Below are 4,365 nucleotides of genomic sequence, written 5' to 3'. Positions count from 1 at the left end.
TTGGGGGGGGGTCCCCTCGGGTGCTGCCCTATCCCGGGGTGCCTTGAACTCAGAGCGGAGTTAGCCCCGCGGGGCTTTTTATTTTTATTTATTTTATTTATTTTTAAAATTTCTTTGCTTTAAATAATAGTATATTCCCCCCTCCCCCCCCAAACCCCAACCCCCTGCGGCAGGGAGCCCCGCTGCGCGCCGGCGCTGGGGATGCGGGGCCGAGGGCGGCGGGCGCCCTTGCCGGGTGCTTATATAAGAGCAGCCGGGGGCGTCGGGGGCCCCGACGGGGCCGCTCGGCCCCCCCCTCCCCTCCCCTCCCCCGGGGCTGCGCAGGGTGGCCCGGGGGGCGCAGCGCGGCGCTGCTGGCTCTCGGGGGCTGGAGCCGCGGGGGCTTTTCGGGCACCTTGTCCGAAACCGTGCCAAGGTTTCGCCGTGCTCGGAGCGCTCCGCCGGCCGGAGTTAACCCGCCTGGCGGAAAGGGCAGGCCCCTGCCCGCACCGTCTTTGCCAGCGTGAATTCCCCCCCCGCCTCCATTTCCCCCCGCGCGTGGGGAAACTGAGGCACAGATGCTCCAGCCCTTGCGGCTCGGAGACGCCGCCGGGTTTGCTCTGACGTGGTTTCCGCCGGTGCCCGCGCCTGGTGCGGGGCAGCGCCAGGCTCCGAAGCGGGACAGCGCGGTTCCCCGGCAGAGACGGGTCGCGCCCCGGCCTGGCCCGGCAGCCTGCCGCTTTCGAGGAGGTCCGCCGCGGCGGGGAGGGGGTTAAGGCTTTGGAGGGGGGTCGCGATCCGCAGGGGTCTGCGCAACCCCCCGGAAGCAACTTTGAGGGGATCACCAAGAAAAGGCGCTGCGCCGGCTTGGGGAAGGATACGACTTACTCGTCGGAGGTGGCACAAGTTTGGAGGGGGCACGGGAGGGAGCCGCATTTAACCCGCAGCTGCTGGGTAATTATATTCATGAATTAATTGCRAAGCAGGAAGGATTACGACAGCCCTCATGCCCGTGTCCTCTAAAGCCTCAGTGAGTCAGATGATGGGGAAATTTCCTTTAAAAAAAAAAAAGAAGAAGAAAAAAAAGAAAGAAAGAAAATATGGTGGTTATTGTTGTGCTCTTCTAAGATAAATAAATAAGCGCGTACGAGTCCCCAAACGAGCAGGGCCTGTTTCCAGGAATTGCAGCACTTCTGCCTTGTTCCCTGCCCCGGGGGCATGGGGGAGTTTGTGTGTGTGTGGTTTTTTTTTTTCCCTTTCTGTATTTATGTAACGGTAGAGAGTTGAGCAGATGGTTGTTGAAGGTGCGGGGTTAGGGGATTTTTTCCCCCCCGCCCCCTTTTATTTCCCCTGCCTTGTTTGTTTGACTTCATGCACGGCTGCTCCCACGAGTGCAGGAGTTGAACGGGGGCTGCGTGCTCGGAGCCCGGCTTGCTGCCGGGATTTTTCCCTGCTGCCGGCGCTCCGGCTGCGGGGCCTGCGTGTGCCTCTCGCAGGTTGCCCCGGCGAAGGGCGGCAGCAGCCCGGGCACCGCGTAGCTCCGCTTGCGGTCTGGGGGCTCGCTCGTGGCAGGACCCCGTTGGCTCAGGGACTGCTGATTTATTCAAACTCCAGAAATCGGGGGTTTGCCGCTGGGYGGGTGCCTCCGGAGAGAGGGTCGGGAGCAGCACGTGCCGGCTCCGGCGGGATTTGCAGAGGAGGGCAGGGGTGTTTTTGGAGGGATGCTGGGTTTGCCCTGCTCCGGCGCTCGCCCTTATCAGTAGGAAACTGCCGGGGTGTGGTTGGATGCAGCAGGGTGACTCCGGCATCCGGATGTTTTGGAGCAAGGCTGTAATTTCGGCTGGTTATTAATTGCTTTTTCCACGGTCCTCAGCAGTGAGTTTATTGCACGTGCGTTTGCGACCCTGGAGCGGGGCGGGCGGCAGGTTTCCACGATGCTCTCTGGGAAGGGACAAGCGAGCCTGGCACACGTTTGCTGGAGGCGAAGCGATGAATCGTGGGTGCGGGGGGCGGCCAGGGGCATTGCCAGGGCTTGGGTGGAGTGGCCGCAAAGCCCGACCCTCTGCTGCCAGCAGCAAAACCGCTGCCCTGGGGGAAACAGCTGGTTTGGGGAGCCGGGGCGGCCGCACCGGGGGCTTCCTCCACCACGGAGCGAATGTGCCAAGGCCAGAGATGCCCTTGGGGTTCCCCTGCAGCAATTCCCATCCCAAGGGATGCGGAGCTGGCGTTGCGGAGGCACCGGGGTCCTGACGCTGCAGCTGGCGCATTGGCACCAGGGTGTCTCAGCCCAGCAGGGTGGATCTTCCTTCCTCCGTCCGCACCTGGGGTTTGCAGGGTCTGCTGGCCCAGGGGGGAAAGGTTTCTGGAGCTTTCCCGGCCCAGGGCATGGCATAGCCACGGTCTCCATCCCCTCTGTAGCCGGTTCCCACCGCGCGGCTCACACTCCTGTCCCAGGTATGCAACGTGTTCCTCCGAGGCTGCTTTCGGCAGGGCAGCACCTAGGATGAGAGATGGACTGTGCAGGACCTGGGGCAAAAGTCCCTGGTGCCCATCTCCTGGGGTTGGGGTCCACCACCAGCAGTGACACCTGGAGATGGTCCAGCCCCCAGGGTGCCATTCAGGCCCCCATTGCCTCGGGTTTCCTAATAAAAAAGGTTGTCCTGGCTTATCCTGCCTATGCTGGAGAAGATCGAGCAGTATGGTGGTGGGGTCACTCGGCTGGTGGGTCACCAGAGCTGCCGTGCGCCGCAGGGATGCGACGGTCAGGCCAGCAGAGCCATGCGCACCAGCCATCATCATTGCCGGTGCTTCGGTGATGCCCAGGAGCCTGGTTTGGGTCCAGACCCGGCTGTGTTGGGTTTTGGATGAACCCGGAGCAAACCGCAGCTCTCGCCTTGGAGCCCGTCGTGCCAGCGCAGGCTCTGTTCCCACCGGCTTGGAGTCGGTGGTTTATTCGCGGACGCTGCAGCCGGACAGCTGAGCCGTGCCACCGCCGCCGCCGTGTCCTCGCGCGTCTCCGTGGCCGTGCTGTCGCCCGCCTGGAAGCCGCCGGCAGCCGCGGTGCTCGTGGTGCTCTGCCAGCCCTCGTCCGCGTGGCCTCGTGGTGGCTGTTTCCTGACAGCTTCCGCAATCCTCTGTTTGCTTTAGGAGATTTACAGGGCGCTTTACAGCCGCGGAAGCCGCTGCGCTCGGGATTTTATAGCACCGTAAAAGCGCAGCGGCCGCTTCGAGGTGCGAAGCGTGTCTAACGCGCCGCTGTGCCGCCGCGCCGCTCGAGCAGCTGGCAAGCAAAAAGCCCTGCTGGCTCCCGATGCCGGAGAGGGCGATGGTCCTCGCCGCTGCGCCGCTCGCGGACGGGGGAGCTGCGGCGGGTGCAAACGGCCCTTGCGCGGGTGGCGGCGGCAGCGGCGGCGGCGCGCGCTTCGGCAGCAGGCAGCACCTCGGTGCGGAGGGCCGGGCTGAGCCCCGCGGGCTTGGGTCACGTCTGAAGCTGCAGCTGAGGTTGCGATTTAACGCGCGGAGGGACGAAAAGCTCGTCTCCCCTTGAGCACGCAGACAGGAAATATGCGCTCATCTTTTTCCCCCGCTGGTACGGCCAGAAAGAGCCGCGACGGTTCCCCGTGATTCACTGCCAGGTCATAGCCCTGCGCGCAGCCGACGTGGTGCCTGGCAGCTGGGTTTCGGTCAGAGGAGGCAGCGGGGCGGCAGAGTGGGTTTTCCTTGTGGATTTGCATGTGTGGGTTGGGTCCCGGGGCTGCTTTGGGACGCAGGAGGCCATGCCCCGCGCTCGGGCGGCCGGTCTGAATCCCGAATAAACCCCGGAGGTGGAGACGGTGTGCGCTGCTAGGAAAAGCTCGCAAGACGCGTGCAAAAGCGCCAGCGACGGCGGCCTCGTTGCACCGGTGGCTCGCGCTTCCCGAGCTGCCCGGGCCTTTCAAGAAGCCAACGCGCCCTACAGACTCCTTCCAGCTCGCTTTCTGCTCAACAAACAGGCAGCAGAGCAAAGCTATAAATACGAAATTGTGAAAAAGAGAGAAAGAAAGAAAAACCACACGATTTCCCTGCGGGCAGAGAAAGAGCGCGCGAGAGGGCCGAGCCACGTGTGCCAGATGTGAGCGACGCTGCCGGTTGCGTGCCTGGAAGGCGCTCAGACGCCGCGGCGAGCAGGCGCCGCAAGGACCTTGCTAGAAGGCGACGTGAGATGCGATGCTAGGGAGCGAGCTGAGCCCCGGGCGATGGCGTGGGACTGGCTCCTGGCCTCTCCGAACGCGCGCTCCGCCTGGCCTGTGGGACCCTCGGAGGGAGACGGGGCTTTCCGGCACCACCGTCCGGAGCGGCTCGCGGGGGAGATGGGGGACGCTGCATCTGTGGAGGCCCCGCGGGCAG

Source organism: Apteryx rowi, unplaced genomic scaffold (genome assembly GCF_003343035.1).
Source record: "Apteryx rowi isolate R43461 unplaced genomic scaffold, aptRow1 scaffold_132, whole genome shotgun sequence".
NCBI classification, from domain to species: domain Eukaryota; kingdom Metazoa; phylum Chordata; class Aves; order Apterygiformes; family Apterygidae; genus Apteryx; species Apteryx rowi.
This window is presented reverse-complemented; position numbering follows the sequence as displayed.